The sequence below is a fragment of the Lepidochelys olivacea genome, assembly GCF_965140295.1.
Source record: "Lepidochelys olivacea isolate rLepOli2 genome assembly, chromosome: 11".
NCBI classification, from domain to species: Eukaryota; Metazoa; Chordata; order Testudines; family Cheloniidae; genus Lepidochelys; species Lepidochelys olivacea.
In genome coordinates this window covers 33,455,294-33,470,688 of record NC_140421.1, presented here as the reverse complement: position 1 = coordinate 33,470,688, position 15,395 = coordinate 33,455,294, and the positions used below count along the sequence as shown (strand labels likewise).

At 38.5% G+C, this 15,395-nt stretch overlaps 1 protein-coding gene across 7 annotated transcripts in view; it reads left to right on the top strand.

Annotated features, from left to right (window-relative positions):
• Positions 1-3,024, top strand: part of RBMS1 (RNA binding motif single stranded interacting protein 1) — a 207,239-nt gene extending 204,215 nt beyond the window's left edge. For all 7 annotated transcript variants that reach the window (XM_084643426.1, XM_084643427.1, XM_084643429.1 and 4 more), the window contains one exon: positions 550-3,024. The gene's annotated coding sequence lies outside the window, so the exon portion shown is untranslated. The remainder of the gene's footprint in view (positions 1-549) is intronic.
• The last annotated feature ends 12,371 nt before the right edge of the window (positions 3,025-15,395 follow it).

Sequence of the window (15,395 nt, the reverse complement as noted above, 5' to 3'; positions counted from 1 at the left end):
AACATTGAGCACTCCCCTTAAAAGTCAATATTGCATGAACGTAATGTCTTAAGAAGCATTGTTCTTAGTGTTTACATGCACTATGAGTCAGTATGGTCCCTATAAATAATGAATAGCAGAGTGGCAAATAGTGTTAATATTATTAAACTGAATCTGCAAAATAATGTTCCTCCCCATGAATGCACCAACAGTAGATGCCATTAAAAAAACAAACACACGCACACACACAAACCCTCAGTTTGAGTGCAGGGTCACAGTCCCTAAGCTCTCAGCAAGCAGAACTCCCAGTGGGGAATCAGTGGGATTTTGTGTGAGGAAAAAAACTATAGGATAAGGCTGTAATTAGGCAAAGGGACTATCTGCGCAGGTGCTGAGAACCCTCAACTCCCAGGGCACTTGGCACCTTCCTGATCAGTTGTCAAGTATGTACATGGGCTCACTTGGTCCTTTCAAAACTACGTCTGAGGTAAGAAACAATTTCACAGATGTCTACAATAGAAGACAATGCAAAAGTAATTCTGCCCTAGCTCTGACTTCTTTATGTTACAGATGTCCAGTGTTGACCTTGCCTGGAGAAGGGTGCAAAGGCTGAAACAATCATGGATTTTACTGATCAATTGTGCTTTAGGAATTATTGACAGTTTTGCACAGGTTCTTGAAAACATTATTTATAATGAAATCAACTAAAACTATTTTTGCTATAAGTTCTATAAGGTGCATAAAAAATCCTTAAATTCATCTAGTAGCTGTTCCTGTGAACAGGTTTATTTTAGTAAGAAAATTTTTATCAAGTATTATGATGCAATTTTTTTTTTTTTCCAAATTTCTGGGTATGCACAGATGACCACGAAGACTTATTCACGTGCATGGCAGAATTTGTATTTTGGTTTGTTTTTGTTTTGTTTTTTTGGGTTTTGTTTTGTTTTGTTTTTGTTTTGTTTTTTGTTTTGTTTTTTATTGTATGAAATGGGTTTTCTGAAGTTTAAAATAGTAAAACATCTAAAATGATGATCTGTGCTTGCAGTGTGTGAGTGTTGCTACAGTGCAGTGTTGCAGTTAGTGTCTGTTCTCTTAGCTTTCTGTTTTTCTTTTAACGTAGTGTGAAGTGTCTTATCCTTTTCTATAAATTCCAATTTGCCTTAAATCTTTCATGCTGTAGCTGTTTCAGTAAGTAGTCCAAACTAATGGTGTAGAATGCTTTGACCAAATGAGCTGGTCTATTATGCCTTGTAAAACAGCAGCATAGGGCTTTGAAAAGGTAGTCAATAAAAATTGCTGAAAATTTGGCTTTTTTTAATGTGTAGTAGGTGTTTTTAATGATTTTTCACATAATGTGTAAGGTAGTGAAATGCAAGAGGGGAAAAATGTTTTGTGTGAAACACATTTTCTGACTGGGGGAATTTTAATAGGATAAATTGTTTGTAAGGCCATATGCCAATAGTTTCCTCTGATAGTTTGAATGATTTAGGAACTCTGCTGTAAGATGCAATGTAAAATCTTTTTTTGCCTTTTTTCAGAAACTAACTTGATGTTCTAGTTTTAGTGTAGGTAGAATGGGGAGTTTGGGGTGGGAATATCACAGAACATTTTTGTCCTTCCTTTATACTAATGATAGTGCTTTAGAATGATGATTGTGCTGAGACCTAGCAAACAGAAAATTTGCTATTACAGCAAAATGGCAAAAGCTAAGGACTTGTTTGCAAACATAAGCTGAGATGTAAGTAGACGCATAATTGATTGGGTACTAGCTCTCTATAGGAGGTAAATAAAAATAAAAAGACTTGGCACTTTTAAAGGTAACTTTACCAAAGAACAAAGAGCCAGTAACCAATAATTCTGATTTGTCTCAGCATTACGTCTTCTGTACTCTTTATTTTTGCCGGACCAGTTTGCGGTTAGGAGAATGTGCCTTTTTTTGTACATTTGCCTTTAGGTTTTATAATTTTAATTGAAGTATGGTCACAAAAAGCATGAAGGAAGACTTGGATCCAAGCAGTGCCACGCTTTACATCATCACTACAAGTGTTAAGTGTAAAGAAAACCAGTTTTGAAACTATGAAATTCCTGATTAATAAATACACAGTTATTTGTATTTTTACGTATTAGATAATTCACTGCTATTAAAGCTCTTTTATTACAATGGCATATGTTTTAAATCAAATGATAAATTAAGTTGTCTTCCAAAACTGTGTACTTGTCTGGTCAGCTGTATATGATCAGTTATCTACCTCAAAGTTTATTTCTTTTTGTATTGGGACAGGTTGCTGGCCCTCCCTGTTTCCACAGACCAAATCATCCTAGCTCAGGAGCTAGGGCTAAGCAGTTACTTCATTCAAGTATTTTTTAGTTGTTAAATTGTGTGAGTATTGGAGTATAGATGTCGGTGACATTTCATAGTTTCAAAAATAAATTGCTGCTCTGAGAAGTGTAGATTCTAGTGAGTTACATAGTCATAAGAGATGTTTGTTTTTTCTTTTTAAAAAAAAAAGGTTGTGGTATTATTGGTTCTGTGCTCCCTGGAATATTACTGCTTTGTAAAAGTCCAGACTTCCTGCAGCACCTTCCCTGTATCTGGTATATCGCCATTCTTGGATCTCTCACTACTTGATATTTTTTGCATTCGTTAAAATTGCAATACAATAGCTGTATTAGAGGGAGGGAAGAGCTGCTGCTAGAAGTGTCTGAACTAAGTGCCATACTCATTGTCCGGGTAAGATTTGGGAAATTTAACCTCTGTACATAAAGAAATAATCAGTTACTTAAACATCACATAGTAGACAGCCATTAAATTATAAAAAAAAAATTAATTTATGAAGAAAGACCTTTTGTACAGATTGAAAAAAAAAGATTTTCATAGAGATATCTATATGATCAAGAGAGTTAATTTTTTATTTTTGTTTTTCTAGTGCCACAAACTTGCCAGTGGTAACTTATTTGTCCGGTTCAAGATAACTCTGTAGTTTTGTTTCCTAGGACTTGTTAAACGCCAAAAGACATTTTTGAACTGTACATTTGATTAGATTGTTAGCTTTTTCTGTTTTATTTCTTTTGAAAACTTTTGAATAAAAAAGATTGAAAAAATGACAATGCGTTCTTTCTCTTCAATTCTAACTATATCTGGAGACTGGATGGACCCCAAACAGCTTATGGTGAAACTTTAGTGTTTCTTCATGTTGAACTGCTCAAATTTGGATTCCACTTCTCAGAGGCCCCCTTCCCTCCCAAATGTTTCATTAAAATTGAATTTTAGCTTTCTCAAACTACAAGTCATTTAGTGTTCTTTAAGAGCAAACAGGAAATAATTTTTTATAATAGTTTTATCAAATATCTGATTTGAATGCAAAAGCTATGCCCTTCTTTGCCTCAATCCAGGCCTACACACGTAATGGTAAATTCAGGCCTGCCTGTCTCCACAAGAAGTCTGCAAGCAACATGGGATTTAACAGTTACAGTCACTAGCATCACACTGCTGCATAAAAGTGCTTTGCCAGTGCCAGCTGCCGTGAATTAAATTGGCTGAGGATGTACAATCCCAGTGAATTTCACTCAGAGCATTAGCATCACTTCAGTGCAGTTGTATGATGTTAATTGGCCACCTTCAGCCTCAGTCTGAAAGAGAGTTGAAAAAGAAAACATACAGAAGGACCCAAACACATTCATGTTCTAAAGAGATTTCCCCCCAATTGTGATATCTGTAGCAAGAGGTGCTGTTCCATATGTTGTGTGTGTTGTCCTGCCCCAGAAGTAATGCTTCTAAACCAAATAACTTATGGCAAAATATCAAAAACTATTTCCCCTGACCAAAGCATTAAATAGTCAAATATCTAAAATAGAGCTATTTCTGGGATGTTGTAAATATGATGTGAAGTAGACTCCCCACACTCTAGACATTTTTGTTACTTTCCCTCTCCTTAGAAACAGCCCTATTTTATATATATATAATATAGGGCTGTTTCCAAGGAAAGGGAAAATAACAAAAAATAAAAAAAAAAATCGCTTCTATATAAAGAGGAGAGAGTCCCTTTAGGAAGAGCCTAGCCTGTAACTCCACATAAAAAGCTTCCTGTGTCAGGAACTTTTTGAGAAGCAATTCTTAATGCTAAGTAGTGTACCTCACCCCATATAGATGTAGTGACATCCAGGATGCTGACAGCATGATTTTTCTCCTTTGGAGCTGATCAAAGGTGCTTTGAGCTTCAGTTTGTCTCTGGGAGGCGGGGGAGGGAAGCTGAATTTGTTATTTTAGGCTTATGTAATAAAATAACATCCGTGAGTACTAATTCCTCTTGCATAAATGAAAAGACTGGACTATACTGCATACTAATTAATGATAAATAAAATTTATAGAGACCCGTAAGTGAATGTATACTGTGTTTACTGCTTTGTCGAGCTGTTCATCTAAACTGTAGCTCAACAATTCACCCATCTAAAATTAAATGGCCATGAAGATTTACACAAATCTGTTGAGGGACCATATTCCTCTTTTCTATCGTCCTTAAATTAATTGGAATGAATAAGTAGTAGTCATGTATTCAAATACGAATATTCTATTTTATTACAATTTTATATGGCATCTTACTAGTTTTTCTAATTATCACTATGATGCACTTCAGCTCTTTATTGTATAATCAAATGTATTTGAAAAGAATCAATACTCTGAGATCAGTAGTTTGTGCCTGGCTGGTGAATATGCCACACAATATATCACCCAGTCTTCAATAATACAGATCTCTGTATCACCGGTGTGGGGAAGGCCAGAGGGCCATACCCCCACACACACTTCTTAACAAAAGAAATATATGCACTTTCTGTGGGATATTTAAGAAAATATTGTCCCCCACCCCTTAAAACCTGACTGGGTGGGAATGCGCTGTGACCTGGCCCAGTTGGCTGGCACCCGGGTCCCCCTCCACATTGAGCCACATGCCGGCAACTGAGCCCTCACCAGTCAGTTAGCAAAACTACAGCAGAAAGGTGCTGGGGATCCTCCACGTCTGGGAAGCAGGAAAGACCTGTCACCAGAGAGCTTCAGGCTGGTCAGCAGGAAGAGTAAGGTAAGGAGAGTGGGGTGGGAGGAAGGACCTGGTAGGAGGGGCAGGTGTTCTGGTAGGGTGGGACTGGTGCGAGGGGCTCAGGCTCCAGGAGGGTTGGGCCGTTGTGGGGGCATGGTTCCCCCACTCTTCCAGTCCTTCTGCTGCTTGTGCTCTGTATGCAGTATACTTTAAATAACACCTAAAACTCAGCATATATAACACAATTATTATATATATTATTATATATCACAAAATTACTGAAGAAGGGCTCTGTGTAGTTCAAAACTGGTCTTTCTTTCACCGACTGGTAAGAGGTCTCTTGTTCAAAAATTGACTTAACTGACCATTGAACACAGTTTTGCTTTGTTATTTTGTAGCTTATTTGCCAAGATGCTGTTAATAAAAACATGTTCTCTATTGTTAGCTAATTTAGTATTAGTTATGAAAGTTTGTAAAAACCACAGTTTTATGCAACTATAATCACATGTGAGACTTGCTCCCTGGATAACACTTTGGTCATATCTCATGGTTGTAGATTAATAGGAAAGGAATCCTATTACTGAGAATGTTGGACCAAGACCATTTAGCTCTCTTTCTAGTTCCAAAAACTAATTAGACTGTGTTGCCTAGTGTTGCTAGACAAGGTCTTTCTCCATTCTGACCTGGGCTTCCCATGCTGGATTAAAAAGATTTATAAATTTGATGTGAAAAGCAAAGTATCACAGTGTAACTGGAATACAAATCCAAATAAAATGCTTAAGAAGGAATTGATGTTCAGCAGGCTTCTGACGTTCACTTTTTAGGGCCTGGCCAAGAGTAGAGCCATTTTGGTTATATGTCTTCTCTTGAATGAGTCTGGATCTCAAGTTGGTAATACAGTTGGCCTTATCTCCTGAACATCTTTGCAAAGTCATTTCAAGAAAGGTAAAGTTTTCAAAAATGTCTTAATTCTATTGACTTTCTCTGAGCTCCTATGTGACTTAGATGTTTCTGAAAATTTTAACCACATTTCACAAGAGTTACTTTTGCCTAAAGCGTCATCTGCCTAAAAATATAAATGCTAATGAGATAGGAAAAAACCCTTCCTCCTTGATAAAAGTAATGGAAACATAAGTAAATATGAGGATCATGAATAAATAAATGGTTAAACTAAATATCACTTTGAAAAGATCTGGCCAATACTTTGTGATTTATCTGCAGGACACCCACAGTATGTTGTGTACTCTTGGGAATGTAACTGCTACACTTTGAGAAGGGGATTCATTTTATTAATTCTTCCTTTTTTAGTTTTCCTGTGTTTGTATGATGTCTCTTATGGTTAGTTTACTGCTTAGTCTTCAATCACAGAAGCAAGTGGTGCTTTTCATGTATATGTGGTTTGTTCTCCCTGTGTGTTTTTGTTGCTTGGTTGAGTGTCTGTTTTTTGGAAGGGTATTTTGTTTGTTGATTTGCTAATACTAATTTAGAAATAAGTGGGGTTTTACAACAAACACTGTGAATATATTTCTTCAGTGTTTTTGTATACTTACTCTGTATAAAGTTAAGACAAACAAATGTGGGTACAAATAAATTGAATCTTGTTCACATAAAAATGCTATTCTTGTAATTAACTTTACAGGAACCAAATAATAAGTGAGACAATTCCAACGCTGTCCACTACTTCTACCTAATCAGTAGGCTGCCTCTCCAAATACATCTGAGGTTTGATGTATGTATATCTAATGTACTGGCCAGGACATATTAGCATCCTCGGTGAAGACACAATCTGCCATTCCCATTGCTCCAGACTACATCAGAAAATTTCTTTGAACTAGTTGCAGATGAGGATTTCACAATCGGATGCATCGCTTGGAGACAAATGAGTGGGGCAGTCCTAACTATATTCTAGCATCCTCTTCATTGTGGTGCCTGTGGAGGGTGCCTCTGTCAGCTTTTCTGAGCACCAGCCCTGATCCCGCCTCCTTTCCCCTCCCAGCTCAGCGCTCTCGCACAAAAAGGAGAGTTGATTTGTGCGGAGGTAGCTCCACCATAAGACATTAGCAGTAATTCTGTACTTACTAGTAAACCAAAGCCGTGATATCACCTTCTCCAAAAACCTTGACAGTAGCTAACTGCAGAATATCCAACAACATCTGAAAAATGGATCCCAACCACAAGCAATGGCATTGTATGTAACTGTATGCCCCACATAGACTCACTACACTTGTCCATTCTGCTCTTGCCAGCCACTCTGGAATTATTTGCAAACCTTCATGTGCATTGGGATACATCATCCAATCCTCTGCTGTCCAACAATGTCGTAATGTGAACAAGATAGCATGTTATTTTGATGGTCTTTAAGCCATACATGCAATTACCTCCCAAATGCACTAACGGAGCTTGCAAAACTGGCATACTCCTTTCAAGAGAGAAAGATCATCTGTGTCAGTTTCCTAGCCAATGGATCCTTGCATTGATTAACACCAGACAAAGCTGAACTTTTTGGCTTTCTCATTTGACCATTTAATTCTGCCCAAAATATGGCTAGAATATACAAAAACAATTCTGTCTGGTAACTTCTTCTGCAGCTGTTAAGAAAAAACAAACTATGTCAGAATAGCGAAGATTTAGGGGCATGGGTGTCTGAAGGGCTCTAGGAGTATAATTAGGGGTCTTTACCTTTCAGCTCACAAGTTCACATCTGACCCACCTCAGGAGTAGCTGAAGACATTGCCAGCTGCTAGCTGTGCAGTGGCTTATATAAAGAGTCCATGTCCTAGCAAATAAGTGGCCACATCACAAAAGTCACCATTACATTTGGATCTTTGTTCCCCAGTCTCAGCAGAGAAGAGAATTGGTGACTAGAGTAGGAGACTGAAGGTGATGTTTTCAGAACAAGACTTGAGGCATAGTTCAAGCTATCAATCCTGCCCCTTTCAGCAGCATTAATTTACTTAATATATTAGAACCACAGTTAACAAATCATTCTGAATTCTGCTACAGTTCATTAACCTGCCTCTAGCCAATTAACAATTCATTCCTCCAACTAATTTACTGTGATACTGTCACAGACTTAAGGAATTAATGTATATGTTCCCTAACTACTTCCGTAATTACAGCCCACCCCTAATAAGCACAGTGGGCCACATTCAGATCCCTTAGCTCACTCTAAACAGCACCTTACTCCAAGTAGCCTCATTGTTTTGTGGAGTGTTAGCAGGGGGGAAATGGAATCTGACACTACAGACTAACTCCTGCTCCCATTTACTCTGCACTTCTGCTGGTGCAACTTTACTGAGCTCATAGGAATCACGCCAGATTTACTTGACCAACTTGTTCATCAACTGGTTATACTGAAATTGTGATACATTTTTGGGTTGCATATATCCCTAAGCTACATCTAGAAAGGGCTTGAAATTAATGGAGTTAAACAGTGGTTTAGAGAAAGGGAGATAGAAATAGAGGGTGCCCAAACAGGATCATTTAGCAAGTAGATCAAGTTGCCCCACATTGCATATTCTAACTATTTGTGGTCAGCAGTGGGAAATGACTTTTTCCCTTCTGTTATTTAAAGCTTTCCTTAGGAACTGCTTGTAGAAAAAATAGAGTTGGCTAATTTTATCTAGACTTCCATGTATTTATTAATATTCCATGCATGTCAATGCAGTAAGACTATTAAACAACAAAGTGAGTTAATTTCAAACATGCCTTAGAAAAGCCAGCCTGTCCTGGAAGAGTATAAACTAAAAAAAAAGATTATCAACTGTCATCAGCGGGACACTGTCCCACAACTACCTTCAACATCCCAGCCTCATATGGAATATTTCAACATGCAAGAATGACTCCAGCTGTCAGCAGGAGTAGCTTTCACATGTGAGTGGGTGGGAGACAGCTTGTTAATGAGATGGAAGCAGGGTGGAATAATAGATGTAGAGTGCCACAATGCAACTTGTATCATCACTTTTTCAGAGAAGAACCACATGGCATCTTGAACCACATGTGAGACTTGTGGTTCAAATCTTCTCAGATTCCAAGACTAAAAGGGACCATTGTGATCATCTAGTCTGCCCCCCTGTATAACACAGGCCACAGAACATCATCCCCCAAAAATTACTCCTAGAGCATATCTATTAGGGGGAGAAATCTTGATTTAAAAATTGTCAGTGATGGAGAATCCACCAAGACCCTTGGTAAATTTTTCCAATGGTTAATTACTCTCATTGTTAAAATGTTACACCTTCTTTTCAGTCTGAATTTGGCTTGCTTCAACTTCCAGTCCTTGGATCATGTTACACCTTTCTCTGCTAAACTAAAGAGCCCATTATTAAATATTTGTTCCCCATGTAGGTACTTGTATACTGTAATCAAGGCATCCCTTAACCTTCTCTTCATTAAACTAAATAGGTTGAGTTCCTTGAGCCTATCCTTATAAGGCATGTAGTAGTGGTTTTTTTGTTTCGTTTTAAATCTTGGGCTGCCCGTGTTTCTAAAGCCTCTATGTCCAAAAATGTGGTTTTAAGCTTCCCCTTCCTTTTACAATGCACCTCCCTAATATTTGCGCTACTCTTTTCCAAGGATAGCCTTATAAAAAGGAAATGATAAGATCACAACTCTGACTTGAAAGAGATCACACCATGTCTTTCACTGGAAGAAATGTAACACTGAGGCTTCACCTCACAGTACTGAAATGCTGGGCAAAATTCATCATTCAGTTACAAAAATGATTTGAACAGTTCCAGCAGTTCTTTTCCTGAAAATATTTTGCAGATGAAAAAGTCACCAGTTGTCTCTGAGAAGAGTTGGCTACAAAAAGAACATGCCACAGTAAGTTACGAGTCTCATCTATTCCAGATGGTGATCATGTGACCAGCCCTACTGTGTTCAGATATGGCTCTTATGGAAACTGTAGTGAATTTACTAAGCTTGTTTGATGCCCTGCAGGACTAAACACAACCATTTCAAATGATCCTCTGTACCCACACATCCCAGGGAGAGGGGGTGTAAGAATGGTGTGGAATCTTGCTCACAGCAGTTTTGAGAAAAGAAAAAGTGAGGTGGGGGTAATTCCCTTGAACAAAAGAGAGTGCAGAGCTTTATTTTATTGAACCACTAGAGGGCATCTTCATTTTATTAATAATCAGTAGTTGAATCCCATTCTCTATATGTGCCTAGGGTATATATTTATAGGATTGTCATTAAAAGAATAACTTTATCCAGCTCCTGCAAAACACAACATAACCTCTCTCACTCCCAAGATTATGATTTTTCCATCACAAAGAGAAACAAGTTTGCCTCGAAAGAGAAGAAACCTTTATCATTTTGATTTGAGAAGTGAAATACACAAAGCCAGCTTATATACATCCCAATTGGACACTTATGATGGGTGCCCATCATGGGAATGGGGACAGGAATCTGAATAGAGTAACCAGTAAAAAAGCAAAGATGCTCACAGGTGGGAATGGGTAGGTGGCGGGGAACTAAACCAGTTTCTCATTTCAGGGTGTTCTGGGCGCAGAAGAGACAATTTGGCAGCACTGGTTTCTTATATCAATATCAAGTTGAAGGGACCCCCAACAATCACAAAGGATTTAACTCACACTAGGTCTAGACGGTTCTTTCAGCTCCATGAGCGAGCTGTGAAAGTCAGCCATTTCAGCTCACAGGGTCTATATATCTTCTCTCTGGTTTTCACTATTGGGGGCAGACAGCTCTTGGTTTTGCTTTGAGTTTATAGTTTCAAGTACCCAAAAAACGCAGGGGGTAGCTCAGTCAAAAGCCCCATGTTTCATGTTGTCAGGGAACAAGCACATGGGTCTGTCAGATGCTCTGAATGTTTCAGTGCACACAGGAGTGAAGAGGATGTCCTGAAAATTTAAAATCGGGCAAATTTTGCATGGTTTCTGGTTGTGCGTCAAACACCTCTCACCACTCTTCTCTGCAAACCTACCTCAATGAACCATCACCTAGTGGCTATCAAAATAAGATCTGGCATTCCTCTCCAGATTCCTAATGGGGAAAAAATGTTTCGTCTCGTCCTATTGCATATGATTAAGGCAAGGCAGTTTGAACCAATGAACAACAAGCAGCCCAGGCTATTAGGTGTTCAGATCCTAAAGTCCTTCTGCAGGCCAAACTCCCATGGGGCCAATGGAAAGATTTCAGAATTTAACCCGTAGACATTGAGGAGAGGTGCGTGTGGCTGTGTATATGCGGTGGAATGCCCGACAGTAAAATGCACCATATGGGGAAAGCACAAGATAAGAACAGTACCCACACCGTCCTATTCTTGGACCTGGAATACCAAACCCACCCCGGACATTTCTGCCCCGCTTTCCTTTTTGCTTGCAAGCAATTCAGTGTCTCGCTCCTGGGCCTGTTCCCATTGCTGGGTACTGACCGAGAACAACCTGAGCAAGCCAATCGGTGTGTGCCCCCTCTTGAATAGCAAATATAAAATATTGTAAAGCCTGAAATTTAAAGCTATGATTTAAACCTCAGGGGGTTTAGTGCAAAGTAAATTTACATTAATCCAGTCATATAAGTCAGTGCCCAGTTAGAATTTCAGGAATATGTACTGCTTTTTGTTATGTTGATATCTATGTTAGTTGCACAAAATCAGATACTGCTTTAGTAAACGATGCTTACAATAACATTAACTGTCTGGTGTAGAAAAAGGAAAAGAATGAGATTCTCACTTATTTTTAATTCATCCTGATGTTGCCACAAATGTTTTTTGTTAGCGATAAAGTGTCATTGAAGTGTATATGGCTGTGCAGACAAGTGTACACGGAAAGTAGTGCAAGGCTCAGAAGGAACCACCTTCACTGGATTTCAACAGTCTCCCAATGTCAGATAACCTCCAGGCACATATTGTAAGTTAAGACTGAGATGTAGAAGCCTCACCTCTCTATTGATGAGCAAGGTTAAGTGATTAATCCTGGATTTGGTACCTGAAGATAGATATGTAGGGCTTGATCCTGCCATGGAATTGAGGTTCTCTCTACCTAAGGAGTGTGGGATCTGCCCTTTAGGGCCCAATCTCCTCTGTTTCATAGAATTCAATAGGGGAGAACCAGTGCAGTTGCAGGGTTTAGTCCTTTGTTACTTTAAGGAGTTGGTTTGGAGTGTCAATACGAGAAAGAAGAACATTACCAGTGTTTCAAAACACCCATTTTGTAATCTTACCGTTTAAGAATACCTGTTAAAAGGGCTGACTGTGTAGTTTTCAGTCAGTCAAGCACAATCTGTTTTTACCATTTGATGTTTGAGCCAAAACATAATAGTTCTCATTCCTTTACTATTGCAATGAAAAGAGCTACTCAGGCTATGCTTGGCTCATGGGGCCCAGCAGGTTTTGGGGTTTAGCATGCACTCGCTGCACGCCTGACTTACCCATGGGTGGGCAGAAAGTACACGTGCAATTGCCGACTTAGCAGCAGCAGCATTTGTTCTTTGTACAGATCCCGATCCAAATGTTTGGGGAGGATCTGCATTTTTTATTTATTCTCATCACCGTTTGTTGCAGAGATAATGGCTAGCAGCACAGTTCAGAGCTGGGTATTGTGTTCAGCCTATCTCTAGTTATTTGTGGTCCTTTCTGCATGTTCTCTAATATTTGCAGTAGAGTTAATTTGACTCCTAGGTAGGCATGATAAAGGGTTTTTGTACTATGCAGCATATTGGATCTCAATCATGTCACCTGATTTATGAAGCAGGGCCTCTCCCCTCAAAGTGTCTCATTAAAGTGGTAGATTTTCAGTTGTAAAAGTGACACATTGGTTATTTTAAACTTCTGTTTTGGTGAAAGTCATGTTTTTCACACAATATTTAATAACATCCCTTTATTGTTCCTGGATATTGCGGCACATACATTCTGCTTACACCATCACATCTGCAATATCTTGGCAAACCACTGGACTCTCAACACCAGTTTATTTTTCTAGCATTAAGGGAATGTTCAATTATTTTCCTTCTTCTGTTACTTCACGATAATGAGGGAGAAATAAGTCAGACATATTAGAGGCTCAGCATAATACACAGGGACAGATCCACAGCTGTTGCTGAGGAGCAGGTGGGTACAAAGGTAACTTTAAGCCACATTTGTTGTCCCCAAGTTCTGGAGCTGCTTTGAACTAGGCCAGTTGTCCAGAGCAATCTTCCGGCTTCTCAGACTTGCTCTAACTTCCACCAGCCCCAACAGGCTGATACACCAAACAGACTGCTGGGGCAAAGGGATGGCTGACCTTTCTCCCATGGCCATGCCCCCTGTGTTGGCCATATGACATGAACAGGGGGAGGTCCTTCAGAGGGAGCTGGGCAAACTGGTTTTAGGACTTGGTAAGCCAGTTTCAGGGAGATTCGACACTAGCAGAGTTGTACAAAACTGACCCATTGGAGGGCAGGATATGGTCCATAAACTCTACTGTGTAAACTCCCATTTAGTCAATTCTTAAGCATTGTAAAGTTCATGCCATGGCCAAATTCTAATCCCATTGAAGTCAGTGGCAGAATTCCCATTAACTTCAAAGGGAACATGCTGTTTGTTGTTTGATAAACAACATGATATACTTATGGAGCCCACAAAGTGTTGTTATAGACATACAGATTATATTCATCATGAGTAAGGGTCCTGCATGCCAGCTGAATTTTTAAACTTTTTTAAATTTTTACTATTTAAAATACATATATAGCCGCATGGTGAGGTTGTGATTATGGAGTAGCAGCCTGAAACATTTATAATTTTGTTTCTTTCTATTTAAATATCATAGCTACATTTTGTAGAAATGTCCCAAGCATATCAGACTACCTATCTACTTAGCTGATAAGTCATTAAGGCCAATATTTTTTAAAGTGTCCGCTAAGTTTTTGGTGCTTCAGTTTTGGGTGTCCAACTTGACTCATCTAGGACCTGATTTTCAGATGGGCCGAGCACCCACAACTCTAGTTGACATCAGTGTGAGTTGTTGGTTCCCGGCATCTCCGAATATGAAGCACCTGGTGTCTCAAGCGAGGCATGTATAATTAATGGACAATTCTGAAATTTTTGTCCTAAATAATTATAACTTGGCTAAAAGCCTATAGAAATAGCTGGAAAAAAAGGGGGCCAGTGCCATGTGACCACACTACTCTTCACTGATCACCAAGAAGAGATCAGACCTTGGTCAAGATGGGAATGACTGTTATATGATTAATTCCGATTTGCATTGTCTCTCCTAGCTGAGAAAGAGTCTCTTAGGAAGTAGAGCCCTTTAGTCACTATGATCAGTGAAAGAAGTTTATCAGAAAATTGATGTATAGTCATCCAACAGGAATATCATTGTAAACAAATTTGTATACCATCAAAGCAGCCCCTTTTGACTTGTTCACAAAACAGGCGTCTGGATCTCCATATCTAATTGTTAAATTGTACCCACGCTGTATTTTATTGCCACAAAATATGTATATCCCTGTCATGCCTCTGTTGTGGCCACCCCAGCATTCTTTGTTTATGCTAAGTTTGAATGTATTCTAGCACATAGTTTTTATCCTCCTGCTTACTTTTAGTACATCTCCAGTATAAGTTGGCATAGCTTTGCCATTTGTCAGCCAGCAGTCTGGTAACACATTTGCTCGTCAATCTAATTTTAACCTTTTCTCACACAAGCACTTGGTATTTCATGTAAATCAACCAGCCATTCTGTCTTTTACTAGGGCTGTATCTTCATTGTCTTCTAAAACCATGTGCTTTACCCAAAATAATCATTTTAACTTGTGGAAGGAAAATTAAAGCTAATATGTTACTTCTGGACTATTAATACTAGAACACTGGGAGTCTGTTTATTACCACAGCAAAGATAAATGATATGTCTAATGATAATGGGTATGGTAATGCCTTTCAGCACTTTCCAAAATTAAAGGCCTACCCTGGAAGGTAAGTGGTATATGCATGGCTAAAAATCTCACTATAATGCATGGCTAAAAAACTTGCTACACAAATTCTAGATCTGTATTCTTGTTATTTTAATTTGCAACTGGGCTATAGGAAATACACGTCTATGATAAATTCATAAATGTATTTAAAAGTTTATTATAGTTCGTACAACAGGGTTTTTTAAAAGATACTAATGCTGATTGCTAAAGAGGATGTGTTTCATTCTGAAATATACTGAAAAGTAGATATTAGTGAATGTTTGTTTTAGTTTCTCTTGATATTGAGGAGCAGCTTGTGCAGTTAAAATTTAAGGATTTGCTAGCATTTCCTTTCACTTTTGGCAATGAATATTCACTCTTTTTTCATTTACCAGTTTTAGATGTTTTGTAAGAGTCACTGTGACCTAAACACTGTCTTTATTTCTTTTGTATTAAACATGGAATGGTGAAGGTGATTAGTCCTTCAATGTAAGT